This window comes from Tachypleus tridentatus, chromosome 4 (genome assembly GCF_004210375.1).
Source record: "Tachypleus tridentatus isolate NWPU-2018 chromosome 4, ASM421037v1, whole genome shotgun sequence".
Taxonomy (NCBI): domain Eukaryota; kingdom Metazoa; phylum Arthropoda; class Merostomata; order Xiphosura; family Limulidae; genus Tachypleus; species Tachypleus tridentatus.
The window spans coordinates 29938135-29953138 of record NC_134828.1 but is presented as its reverse complement, the minus strand read 5'-3'; the positions used below and the strand labels follow the sequence as shown (position 1 = coordinate 29953138).

Here is a 15004-nt window from a genome sequence, read left to right as displayed (position 1 = left end):
AACTAGAGCGTTTCTTTTCGTTACGTGATTGGTTCTGTTTCGTTTTTTACGTTTTATGTGTGTATATTGACACTAAAATATTATATATATATATATAGATTTATATAGATGCCTTACAGTTATATAATATTTATCACAACATTTTTTTTAAGTTATGTCTTACTAAACTCATAGAAGTACAAAAAATTACATGATAAAACTCAAAGCGTTATGGACGTTTCAAGACAGTTACTCTTTCCCTCGCTTGATGGCTTGAATAGAAGAGACAACTGATTTAAAAAAAAGCAAAAAAAAAAAGACTTAATTTTGATTAAAGCATGCGCAGAAGCAAAAAGGAAACTGTGCAAATGTTTATATAAGTAAACGTATTGCTTAGACACGAAGTAATCCTAGTAGCAATCTCTACTAGCCAATCCGTGTTACTAAAACCCTGTTCAGATTTTGAGACAAAAAATAAATTTAATCTGTTATTGGCTAAAAACTTTTTATCAATTGTTAGCTAGATAACATTCTTCACACTGTTACCTGGACATATATCTTGACATTATTAACTAAACATCTTTCTTCACATAGTTAACTGAATAACCATATTCCCATTGTTAACTGGAGATATTTTGTTTTTACATTTTTAATTAGATATCTTTCTTCACATTTATAACTAGATAGCCTTATTCCCATTATTAACTAGATAACATTCTACGCATTGTTAATCAAATGTAATCTTCGTATTAGAAAACAAAAATCACTATTTTATTTTCCTTTTGGTAATGTAGAATTTGAATTACCGTTTCGTAGTAGTTAACATTAAAAACTGTGATGTCGTTGAAGCACTGATTTAAAAATACCAGTTCCAAGATGAACGCTAAGCAACTTGTTTCCACACACTTGTCACGTTTCCTCCCAACGTACAGTTTTAATCGGATAACGTACTATCAAAAGAATACAAAACAAGCACTCTCTTGTCACATTTCCTGAAAAACGGCGTGATACATTACACCAACATTAACAGCCACCTGAAGATTTCCCTTCCTTACACAAAGGCAATCTTAGTTTTTAATAACAGAGAAAAACAGATGTATTAAAGCTTTGGTTCAGGTTCTAAGTAACTAACATTTTGATGATATTATGTCCATATAAAATCTTATAGATGTGAAACTGAAAAAAAAAACAACGAAGTATAACTTCTTTTGGCACTTCTTAAACAACGATAATGGATTTTAGTAGAAAAAAATATAATATAATTTGGCCTTAAAGGAATAGTCAGAAAACTAAAATAAGTTCGGTTTTTTTCTGATCTGAGAGTATTTCTTTAAACCACTGTTGCTTTAGGCTAAGAGGCCTTAAGTACACAAATATATAACCTATCGAACCTAATTATACACATCTTGTTGGAGAACATAAGGTAGATTTTAACTTGTACAGATAATAAAATATTTTTTCTCTTTGATTTCAAAGTCCCTCCTGTCGCCCTTCAATAGCTGATTATATAAGTGTACTTTGCACATGAGGCCGTATTTTAACGTTTCTACCAATAAACACAGAATTGAAATAAAGATGAATCTCGTTAGACAAAATACACTAAAACATACGGCAGTATTTTAATGTCTTGGTTCTGAGATATGTCATATACAAAGCTCTACACAAAAGAAAGACGAAAACGTCATACACACTAAAATTACTTATCGTTTGGTTAAAGGTTCTAGAATCTTAACTGCTTCTTTGAAACCCTCTGGAGTGAGTAGTCCATAAGAGAAATATTCAATCCATCATTATCCACAACTGGTAGAGCCAGCAGAGAACTTGCTCGTTACCAGATGATTCTACTCACCCTGAAGAGATCAGAGCAACCCGGTAAAAGTATTATTAAATTGCAATTACCCCAGCTTATCCTTAGCTGGTTTTATTTATATTGCTTGTCCTCTTTATTGAAGATTACGTTTTATTCTAGACTGATACTCTATCAATAATATCCAGATAATATCAAATAATCATATTACTTACAAAGAATGCTGGTAAAATAAATTCATAGCTTAGAAACGCTACAAAAATGTCAACACTGGCAGCGAAAGATGATTAATAAGATCCGAATAAAAGGCGATTCATCCTGTAAAACATTAGGGTATAGAACTGAAGGAACAGAACAGTTAGAAGGACGAAGTGAAAGTCTAATTGCTGTAACAACTCTGACGTACAACAGACTGCTATAAACCATTAAATACCCTAGTTCACAGTGGAAACGTTTAGAATACTTAAGAACAAGAAAGTTTATTAAGAGTATTTATGATCATGAAGAAAACAAAGGACGTAACGGACGCGCGATCCTCGAGTACTTATCATGTGGGTGGTATGTGGTAGGGTGTTGCTGACTGGCTGCCTTCCTCTCGTCAATTGATAAAAACTGAGAGCAGCGACTGTTGGTTTTAGTATATAAATACAAAATATTCGTCTTTTGACTACATTCCATGTTATAAGTGACATGCACCTCAAACTGAGTTACAAATAATGTGGCTGATGACCAGATATCTCACGAATCAAATTGTTCAAGATATCTTTTCCTCATGGGAATCATTGTGAGTATTTGTGAAAAATTATCTTGATATTTATGTATTCTTATACCTAAATATATACATGTATATATATAAGAGTAAACTGAAATGCTAATTTTGATTATAAATTTATAAGTAAAATTCCTACATGCAGAGTGAAACGTGTGGCTTCTCTTTTTGAGTCTTTAATCAAGAAAAGTAATATTACAAATGTATGGAAAACAAATGTCCAAAAGTATAGAGACTCGGCATGGACAGGTGGGTTAAGGCGTTCGACTCGTAATCCGAGGGTCGCAGGTTCGAATCCCTGTCGCACCAAACATGCTCGCCTTTTTCAGCCGTGAAGGCGTTATAATGTCACGGTCAATCCCACTATTCGTTGATAAAAGAGTAGCCCAAGAGTTGACGGTGGGTGGTGACGACTAGCTGTCTTCCCTCTAGTCTTACACTACAAAATTATGGACGGCTAGCGCAGATAGCCCTCGAGTAGCTTTGCGCGAAATATTAAAAACAAAACAAACAAAAGAATAGTTTGATAAATCTATCTCTTTTATAAATTTGACAGGACGTTTATTTGATATAAAAACGTAACAAGAGGCGCGATGTTTATTTATATCACAAAACCGATAAAACAATATCTAGTTAGATGACTAATAAAACAATATCTAGTTAGATGAGTAATAAAACAATATCTAGTTAGATGAGTGATAAAACAATATCTAGTTAGATGAGTGATAAAACAATATCTAGTTAGATGAGTGATAAAACAATATCTAGTTAGATGAGTAATAAAACAATATCTAGTTAGATGAGTAATAAAACAATATCTAGTTAGATGAGTAATAAAACAATATCTAGTTAGATGAGTAATAAAACAATATCTAGTTAGATGAGTAATAAAACAATATCTAGTTAGATGAGTAATAAAACAATATCTAGTTAGATGAGTAATAAAACAATATCTAGTTAGATGAGTAATAAAACAATATCTAGTTAGATGAGTAAAAACAATATCTAGTTAGATGAGTAAAAAACAATATCTAGTTAGATGAGTAATAAAACAATATCTAGTTAGATGAGTAATAAAACAATATCTAGTTAGATGAGTAATAAAACAATATCTAGTTAGATGAGTAATAAAACAATATCTAGTTAGATGAGTAATAAGTTAGATGAGTAATAAAACAATATCTAGTTAGATGAGTAATAAAACAATATCTAGTTAGATGAGTAATAAAACAATATCTAGTTAGATGAGTAATAAAACAATATCTAGTTAGATGAGTAAAACAATAAGTTAGATGAGTAATAAAACAATATCTAGTTAGATGAGTAATAAAACAATATCTAGTTAGATGAGTAATAAAACAATATCTAGTTAGATGAGTAATAAAACAATATCTAGTTAGATGAGTAATAAAACAATATCTAGTTAGATGAGTAATAAAACAATATCTAGTTAGATGAGTAATAAAACAATATCTAGTTAGATGAGTAATAAAACAATATCTAGTTAGATGAGTAATAAAACAATATATCTAGTTAGATGAGTAATAAAACAATATCTAGTTAGATGAGTAATAAAACAATATCTAGTTAGATGAGTAATAAAACAATATCTAGTTAGATGAGTAATAAAACAATATCTAGTTAGATGAGTAATAAAACAATATCTAGTTAGATGAGTAATAAAACAATAAGTTAGATGAGTAATAAAACAATATCTAGTTAGATGAGTAATAAAACAATATCTAGTTAGATGAGTAATAAAACAATATCTAGTTAGATGAGTAATAAAACAATATCTAGTTAGATGAGTAATAAAACAATATCTAGTTAGATGAGTAATAAAACAATATCTAGTTAGATGAGTAATAAGTTAGATGAGTAATAAAACAATATCTAGTTAGATGAGTAATAAAACAATATCTAGTTAGATGAGTAATAAAACAATAAAGATGAGTAATAAAACAATATCTAGTTAGATGAGTAATAAAACAATATCTAGTTAGATGAGTAATAAAACAATATCTAGTTAGATGAGTAATAAAACAATATCTAGTTAGATGAGTAATAAAACAATATCTAGTTAGATGAGTAATAAAACAATATCTAGTTAGATGAGTAATAAAACAATATCTAGTTAGATGAGTAATAAAACAATATCTAGTTAGATGAGTAATAAAACAATATCTAGTTAGATGAGTAATAAAACAATATCTAGTTAGATGAGTAATAAAACAATATCTAGTTAGATGAGTAATAAAACAATATCTAGTTAGATGAGTAATAAAACAATATCTAGTTAGATGAGTAATAAAACAATATCTAGTTAGATGAGTAATAAAACAATATCTAGTTAGATGAGTAATAAAACAATATCTAGTTAGATGAGTAATAAAACAATATCTAGTTAGATGAGTAATAAAACAATATCTAGTTAGATGAGTAATAAAACAATATCTAGTTAGATAGATCAATATCTAGTTAGATGAGTAATAAAACAAATCTAGTTAGATAGAGTAATAAAACAATATCTAGTTAGATGAGTAATAAAAATATCAATAGTAATAAAACAATAGTTAGATGAGTAATAAAACAATATCTAGTTAGATGAGTAATAAAACAATATCTAGTTAGATGAGTAATAAAACAATATCTAGTTAGATGAGTAATAAAACAATATCTAGTTAGATGAGTAATAAAACAATATCTAGTTAGATGAGTAATAAAACAATATCTAGTTAGATGAGTAATAAAACAATATCTAGTTAGATGAGTAATAAAACAATATCTAGTTAGATGAGTAATAAAACAATATCTAGTTAGATGAGTAATAAAACAATATCTAGTTAGATGAGTAATAAAACAATATCTAGTTAGATGAGTAATAAAACAATATCTAGTTAGATGAGTAATAAAACAATATCTAGTTAGATGAGTAATAAAACAATATCTAGTTAGATGAGTAATAAAACAATATCTAGTTAGATGAGTAATAAAACAATATCTAGTTAGATGAGTAATAAAACAATATCTAGTTAGATGAGTAATAAAACAATATCTAGTTAGATGAGTAATAAAACAATATCTAGTTAGATGAGTAACTAAAACAATATCTAGTTAGATGAGTAATAAACTGTCTTATCTAGTTAGATGAAGTAACTAAAACAATATCTAGTTAGATGAGTAATAAACTGTCTTTATTTACAAAGAGTAACTAAAACAATATCTAGTTAGATGAGTAATAAACTGTCTTTTATTCCGGACAAAGAATAACTAAAACAATATCTAGTTAGATGAGTAATAAACTGTCTTTTATTCCGGACAAAGAATAACTAAAACAATATCTAGTTAGATGAGTAATAAACTGTCTTTTATTCCAGACAAAGAATAACTAAAACAATATCTAGTTAGATGAGTAATAAACTGTCTTTTATTCCAGACAAAGAATAACTAAAACAATATCTAGTTAGATGAGTAATAATAATAAACTGTCTTTTATTCCAGACAAAGAATAACTAAAACAATATCTAGTTAGATGAGTAATAAACTGTCTTTTATTCCAGACAAAGAATAACTAAAACAATATCTAGTTAGATGAGTAATAAACTGTCTTTTATTCCAGACAAAGAATAACTAAAACAATATCTAGTTAGATGAGTAATAAACTGTCTTTTATTCCGGACAAAGAATAACTAAAAGATTCTGCGTTAATGAAGCAACAAAAAATCTTTAAAATAATTGAAACATGAAATGATAAAAAATAATTGTAAATAACAACATGAGATTTAATTGAGGCTTTGAAACTAAACCAAATTAATTATAAGTTAACAAAACAGAAAGGACGTGCAACCAATAAATGTAAACTCCAAATGTGCGACAATAAACCGTTAAGATACAGATTATATAAATACATTTAATTAATTCGTATATATATATATATGTCATAACTTAAAATGTGAAATGAATGATAAATGAAATAAAAGATGTTGTTTGTTGTTTGAATTAAGCACAAACCTACACAATGGGCTATCTGTGCTCTGCCCACCACGGGTATCGAAACCCGATTTTTAGCGTTGTAAGTCCGCGGACATACCGCTGAGCCACTGGGGGGCTAAATAAAATAAAAGTTTGGTAGAAATAATCAAACCTATAGATAATTTTTGTTTTGAATTAAGCACAAAGCTACATAATGGGCTATCTGTGCTCTGCCAACCACGGGTGTCGAAACCCGATGTTTAGCGCTGTAAGTCCGCAGACATGCCGCTAAGCCACTGAGGGGTCTCCATAGATTAACAAAACGACGATCTTTTTCAGAAACCTACAGAAAAAAAACAACAGAAAGTAGATTCATTTGTTTTTTAATTTCGCGTAAAGCTACACGAGGGCTATCTGCGCTAGCCGTCCCTAATTTAGCAGTGTACGACAAGAGGGAAGGCAGCTAGTCATCACCATCCACCGCCAGCTCTTTGGTTACTCTTTTACCAACGAAAAGTGGGTTTGACCGTCATATTATAACGCCCCAACGGCTGAAAAGGCAAATATGCTTGGTGTTACGGGGATTCGAACCTGCGACCTTCGGATTACGAGTTGAGTGCCTTAACCACATGGTCTCTCCGGACTGTTTTAAAGTAATTTAGAAAAACTAGATTGGGTTTTGTTAAATGTCAAGTTCCAGAATGGATTATCTGTGCTCTGCTCACTATGGGTATCTCGGAGAGGTCTTTAATAATTAGTATATCTTTTTCACGGGGCAATCGGTGTAAAATTCCAAAAAAACTAAAGAACAAACTTACAAATAAAAGGACAATCAAACAATGGTATGAAACATCAAAGCTTAAATAAGTAGAAACTGGTGTAAACAATGGAAAATTCTGCAGTGCGAAAATAGAATATACTTTATGACAAAAAATCCAAACTTACGAAAAGTGCTAAGGCTTAAGTTTTATAGAAATAAAGGGTTTGTTCACATGTGCCCGCTGTCACTATTGATTACCATTTACACTTTTTGATGAAGTCCTTAAGCTCAATATACTAGTAATGAACCTCGTGTTCTCCTGGCGATCATGTATTATGTCTTTCTTAACAGTTGCCCTGCAGTGATGTCAGTGTCGTCTCATTCTTCTTGTATACAACTTTCTATAAGGTAACTAATGTCTGTCAAACGCACCAAAGACATAAAAAAGTCCTTTGGAGCTACATCGAAAGACTTCACAGGTATGTGGTGGATAATGATTGCTAAGGTTCTAGTTTGTTTGTTATGGTTCTTTTGCCTTATTTCTCATTGAAACAGACATTGGTTTTGTGATGTGGCTGGATGCTTGCGAACCTTTGTCAGTTTCAAATCTTTATTTGTTATCTTAACAACGGTACCGGATGATATGCCCAATTCCGTTACAGTGGTTTACTGGGCCGAAAGGTCCATTTTAGCAACCATAACGAGTGAAGATGTCAGTTTGGATAGAACAGGTACAATTTTACTGTCCTAAAAAGTTTAATGCGCGGGTTCTTCTGCCTCCATGGTGGGCGCTGGACACACTCTTTTGTGAGAATTTTGTCTCTTTCCTTCTTACATCGTTTAAGAACCATGGAAGACAGTAACATATTTATTTCAATAAACAACCATGGAAGACAGTAACAATATTTATTTCTATAAACAAAAATTCAAAGACAGTAACAATAGTTATTCTATAGAATTATTTCTATAAACAACCAAACAGTCGCAGACAAACGGAGACTTGTTTCATAATTTTTCCTAAGATTTAAATGACTTTCTGTAATGTTTAAACTGTAAATGTTTGTTTGTTTGTTTGTTTGTTTTAATTTTGAGCAAAGCTACACGAGGGCTATCTGCGCTAGCCGTTTCTAATTTAGTAGTGTAAGACTAGAGGGAAGGCAGCTAGTCATCACCACCCCCTGCCAACTCTTGTGCTACCCTTTTACCAACGAATAGTGGGATTGACCGAAACATTATGACGCCCTTACGGCTGAAATGGCGAACATGTTTGGGTGACGGGAAATCGAGCTTGCGACCCTCAAAGTACGAGTCGAGTGCTTTAACCATCTGACCATACCGGGCCAAACCAGATTGTAATAACGCATTGTGCAGTAGCGTTTTGGTTTATAAACAACAAGCAGTTCGATTCCTATGGATATATCAGTTCATTTTAGAGAAGTTTTGGTTTTTAGAGCTATATATGCGCAAAAGGTCCCAAATTTAGCAGTGTAAGACTAGAGATAAGGTAGCTAGCTAGTCATCACCACCCACTGACAACTCTTGGGCTACTCTTTAACCAACGCATAGTGGGATTGACCGTTACATTATAACGTCCTCATGGCTGAAAGGGCAAGCATATTTGGTGTGACGAATTTTCGAACCCGTGACCCTCGAATTACGAGTCGCGCGCCCTAACCACCTGGCTATGCCGCGGCCCTCATTTAATAAGGTGAATGTTTGGGTAATAAAGATTATAGTCATAATTTTTCATTAGTTTGTATATTGAAGTCCAGAAATTTAAAACCATAAATGTAAAAAATGTTTTACTGCGTGGAGTGATACAACGTAGGATAACGGTATGTAAACTTACAGTATGTCTCTCATTGGTCCAGTAGCTTTCGTGCAGGCCAGGCATAGCCAAGCGTGTTAAGGCGTTCGACTCGTAATCCGAGGGTCGTGGGTTCGAATCTCGGTCGCACCAAAAACATGCTCGCCTCCCAACCGTGGGGGCTTTATAATGTTACGGTCAATCCCACTATTCGTTGGTAAAAGAGTAGCCCAAGAGTTGGCGGTGGGTGGTGATGACTAGCTGCCTTCTCTCTAGTCTTACACTGCTAAATTAGAGATGGCTAGCACAGATAGCCCTCGAGTATCTTTGCGCGAAATTCAAAAACAAAAACAGAACAAGCTCTCGTGTAGTTTTGTGCCAAATTCAAAACTAACAAACAAACTATACCTCTACCACTAAAATAGTTGTACGAACAGTAAAAATAAGTGCTCTAAAGTAAAATATTACCCATATTAAAATATAATAAACAGAATTTGAGAAACGATCACATACAAGTAAAAAAGGCCAATGAGGCTTCATTTCTATCTTCGTCTTCTTAATATTCTCATTGAAGGTTATCCCATCTTAACTTATCATTATGTGTTCATAGTTCTGTCATTGAAGTTTATCCCATCTTAACTTATCATTATGTGTTCATAGTTCTGTCATTGAAGGTTATCCCATCTTAACTTATCATTATGTGTTCATAGTTCTGTCATTGAAGTTTATCCCATCTTAACTTATCATTATGTGTTCATAGTTCTGTCATTGAAGGTTATCCCATCTTAACTTATCATTATGTGTTCATAGTTCTGTCATTGAAGGTTATACCATCTCTGGCCTGGCATGGCCAAGCGCGTAAGGCGTGCGACTCGTAATCCGAGGGTCGCGGGTTCGGGCCCGCGTCGCGCTAAACATGCTCGCCCTCCCAGCCGTGGGGGCGTATAATGTGACGGTCAATCCCACTATTCGTTGGTAAAAGAGTAGCCCAAGAGTTGGCGGTGGGTGGTGATGACTAGCTGCCTTCCCTATAGTCTTACACTGCAAAATTAGGGACGCCTAGCACAGATAGCCCTCGAGTAGCTTTGTGCGAAATTCCAAAAAAAAACAACAATATCCCATCTTAACTTATCATCCGTGTTCATACTTCTGTCATTGAAGACTATCCTATTTTAATATATGACTGTATTCATACTTCTGTCATTGAAGGTTATCCTATTTTAACATATGACTGTGTGTTCATACTTCTGTCATTGAAGACTATCCTATTTTAACATATGACTATGTATTCATACTTCTGTCAGTGAAGGTTATCCTATTTTAACATATGATTATCTGTTCATACTTCCGCCGCTAAAGGTTATTCTATTCCACATATATTTATGTATGCGGCTTCATATATTTAACTGATATTGAATTATAACTATGGATCCACACTGGTACCACTAAAGGTTATCATATTATATATATATATTCACATTACTGTCACTTAAGGTTACCTATTCTATGTAAGCAAGATTAGAGATTGCATAGATAACAACCGTTACTATATGCTGCATAAATTAATAATATGTGGTACATCCATTTTTATAGCGTTTTTCCAATCGCTTACATGGTAAAACATAAGAAATAGATACATATATACATGCATTCATCTGTATAAGTGTGTAATCACAAGTGATTGGTTGCTATATATTGTCTTAGATACACAGAAATAACATTTATCAAGGCTGATTACCGATCATTCACGAGAGAAACATTAAAACGTTCCAAAACAGAAATAAACAATTGTTATAACTTATAGTAAACTGAGACGTGCAGAATAAGTATTTGTTGCATGCATATAGTAGAAAATAGAAACGTGTAAAAACTGCTCATTGATTTCATAAAGCATCACATCTTTCATACGTGCATAATTGTTAGTGAAAGGATGTCGCTTCTTTCTTGTTTTGTTTCATTGTGAAGTATTCTCGTCTTGTGCCAATATTTTATTTCTACCAAATTATTCGTTATGTTCACGATATACTGTAATCTCTTATTATTAAAAATAATAATAAACTCACGGAAAATCATTTGAATTTCGTTTTTTTCAGACACGACCGGAACAGCTAGTACGCTGAAACAAAATGTTTCCCAAATTCTCCTAATTAGCAAGGATTTATTGTTTTAGGTTTCCAAAATAACATGAAACAAAGACAAAAGATTTCACTTATCGATTTCGACCACAATTTTAATTTATTTTCAAGATATGGATGACAAATGTTAGCGACCATCATTAAAGTAAGATAACAAGTTTGTTTTCAGGCAGAATCGATAAAAAAAAAATAACGAATAGCAGGCATTCCAATAAGAAAACTTTGAAACTACCAATGTACGCAACGGCTTCAACACGCATGTATGTGCGTGTTTTCTTATAGCAAAACCACGTCGCGCTATCTTCTGTGTCCACCGAGGGTAACGCATGTATGTCATCAAAACTCGCATCAAAACATCTCATGAATAAGTTTTGATGTGCAGATTATAATGTCAGGTACTGTAATAGGGTATTTACTTTGCCGGTTAATATGTGTATTTTTTTAATGACTCAAACAATTATTCTGTTTGTTTCTGTGTTTCTTTTTAATTGGAAAACGTTTTCTGAAAGAAAATACTGTAACCTCATCCTCTAGTTATCTACTCCATTCTGGAATCAGGTTTCCCTAACAACAAGTATGTGTGTGTGTATGTTTTAGCGAGACGAACACTAAATTGTTAGAGTCACGTTTCAGAGCTCTACTACTTGGCAAACACCATGACTTAAGAAGCTAGAAAATTAAAGTTGTAAAGCGACATAGATTTTAATGAAAATGGCGTCTGCTGTGGTTACACGTTCGTTTGTTGTTGTTTCTTCCCCTCGAGAATTTGTTTGTTTGTTTTCAAAAGGGCGAACATAGTTGGTGTGACGGGGATTTAAACCCGGAACCCTCAGATTAGAAATCGAACGCTTTAACCCACCTGGCCACGCCAGGCCTCGCAAAGTAGGGCAATCCATTAAATAGCAGAATAGATACGTTGGTTATTTAACACAACAGCAAGAATATTTAAAGATGAAAACAACCAGAGTAAATCCTGACTTGACAATTATAACATAGTTCCACCAAACTAATCAACAATAAACATATTACGCTTTACAACACAAATAAATGTAGTAAAAGATAAAACAAAAAATGCCACACGACAAGTGATATGACAACCGTTGACAAAAGTCATACCAAACAAAATATATAAAGAAAAGAACTCCAAAGATTAACCTCTTAGAAGTTGTCACTAACGTTTAAAAGTTAAAATAAACCAAAGAGAGAGAAGCAGTGAAACCCCAATAAAAAAACAAAATAAATGAAAACAAGAACCAGAAAAGTTTTAAACAACTGATCTGTTTTGTATCTCGCGCAAAGCTACACGAGGGTTATCTGTACTAGCCGTCCCTAATTTAGTAGTGTAAGACTAGACGAAAGGCAGCTAGTAATCACCACCCACCGCCAACTCTTGGGCTAATCTTTTACCAAATCAATAGTGGGATTGATCGTTACATTACAACGCCCCCACGCTTGAAATGGCGAGTGTTTGGTGTGACGGGAATTTGATCCTCTGACCTTCAGATTACGAGTTTAGATGGCCGTGTGTGTGTGTGTTTATCATTATAGCAAAGCCACATCGTGCTATTTGCTGTGTCTACCGAAGGGAATCGAGCCCTTGATTTTAGCGTTGTAAATCCGTAGACTTACTACTATCCCAGCGAGAGACCACAACCACGTTATAGAATGTTCGTTTCTTGTTAAGCACAAAGATAAACAATGGGCTATCTGTGCTGTATCTATCACGAGTATGGAAACCTGGGTTTATAGCGTTATAAGCCTATAGACTTACCTCTTAGTTACTGGAGGGAAGAATAAAAGACATGCCCGAAATTTACTGAGTCTTGTAAGACTTTTAAAATAAAATTAGAACATTCATGTGATCAACATGATTTTATTGTACAAAGTATTTTTTTTCCTCGTGAAATAATGAGATCTATGTAACATGCATCAGGTCCGACAAGACCAGGAGGTTAAGATTTGTCTAAATCACTGATTATAAAGCACAGTTTCACAATCATTGTCTTCTCGAGTGGAAGTATTTTATTGCTGCCCGTGAATTCGTCTTTTTCTTGTGAATCAATAAAATCTCAAGTGTGGTATGTTTACGATAGTTGAAAGCTTAAGTAAATTGTATTTAGCAGCGCCCTCTAAACTTTGTAATAAAAATTAGTGTTTTTTTATTAGCGTTTGCTCTTCGACAAGTTTTTACGTTAACAACTTCATGTGAACTTGCCTGTTATTTTTGAACTTGATAAAATAAATAGGCTTAAAAACAATGTCGATTTCGATATCGGTAGGTTGTATCTTACCAATGTGATATGATTACTTGGTTTGGAAAACAAGAGATAAATCATTACATTTAAAACACATAACAATAAGAGTACAAGCACAACAGGCATAAAAAATATAAACAACATAACTATACAATCTAAAAACGTAGGCCTCGTCTGTCTAGTTAACGTACGCTCTATGTGGCTTCGTTCAGAGCTTTTAAGACATTCGATACTGAGCTTCCCAGCTGACTACTATACTTTTACAGAGGCCATCTTATTGACGCTTTTACGTTTTCTGAAAAAATAAAAATAAAATGGAAAAGGGTTTAGTATTGCAGGTTCCGGCTAAGTAGTTTGGCATCACTATGTTGTATGCAATACGCTTTGTAAATCTATATTTCCTGCTCGCCTTTATTACCGTTAACAATTATATAAAAATTAGTGTTGGAATCCTGCTGGCTTGACGTAATCTACTTGAAAAGAAACGATATAAAAAAACAAAACAAATAATGCAACGTCTACAGGTTCTGACGTAAGACCCCTGATATAAATAAACAAATAATGCGACATTTACAGGCCCTCACGTTAGGCACTTTAAATAAATAAATAAATGTTTGTTTGCAGTTAAGTACAAGTCTACACAATTAAATATCTGTGCTTTGCCTGCCACGGGTATAGAAATCCAGATTCTAGTGTTGAAAGTACGCAGACATACTGCTGTCTTACTGAAAGGGATAAATATATAATGCAATTTTTACAGGTTCTTGCGTAAGACACCTGATATAAAAAAAAATAATGCATTTTTTACAGGTTCTCGCATAAGACACCTGATATAAAAACAAATAATGCATTTTTTACAGGTTCTCGCGTAAGACACCTGATATAAAAAACAAATAATGCATTTTTTACAGGTTCTCGCGTAAGACATCTGATATAAAAAACAAATAATGCATTTTTTACAGGTTGCGATACTCGAAGTGGGCACAGCATCGGGCGCCCCCAGTAGCACAGCGGTATGTTTGCAGGCTCACACCGCTAGAAATCGGATTTTGATACCCGTGGTGTGCAAAGCAGAGATAGCCCATTATTTATCTTTGTGCTTGATTCCAAAGAAACACAGTATATATAGCCCATTTCTGAACTTTGGCCCTTAACCACAAACAAAAATAAGATCACCAAGTGTAGAAAAAAAAACTGTTTGAACTGCATTCTTACTGTATTAGTTTTGTTGGTTTAGCAAATTAATAAGCAATTTTTTTCTGCTGAGGAACTATGTTTGTTTTTTTGTTTGTTTTTTGAGTTTCGCGCAAAGCTATACGAGGACTATCTGCGCTAGCTGTCCTTCATTTAGCAGTGCAAGACTGGAGGGAAGGCAGCTAGTCATCACCACCTACCGCCAACTCTTGGTCTACTTTTTTACCAACGAATAGTGGAATTGACCGCACATTACAACGCCCCCACGGCTGAAAGGGCAAGCATGTTTGATGTAATGTGGATTCGAACCCTCGACTCTCAAACTA

The 15004-nt window shown here is 33.2% G+C and overlaps 1 protein-coding gene across 8 annotated transcripts in view; it reads right to left on the bottom strand.

The window, feature by feature from the left end:
- Positions 1-15004, bottom strand: part of LOC143248778 (uncharacterized) — a 250392-nt gene that overhangs the window by 68047 nt on the left and 167341 nt on the right. The window contains exon 1 of one of the 8 annotated variants that reach the window (XM_076497482.1): positions 786-896. The exons of the other annotated variants lie outside the window; for them this stretch is intronic. The gene's annotated coding sequence lies outside the window, so the exon portion shown is untranslated. Of the gene's footprint in view, positions 1-785; positions 897-15004 lie in introns of those variants that run through there. 8 annotated transcript variants of the gene reach the window in all.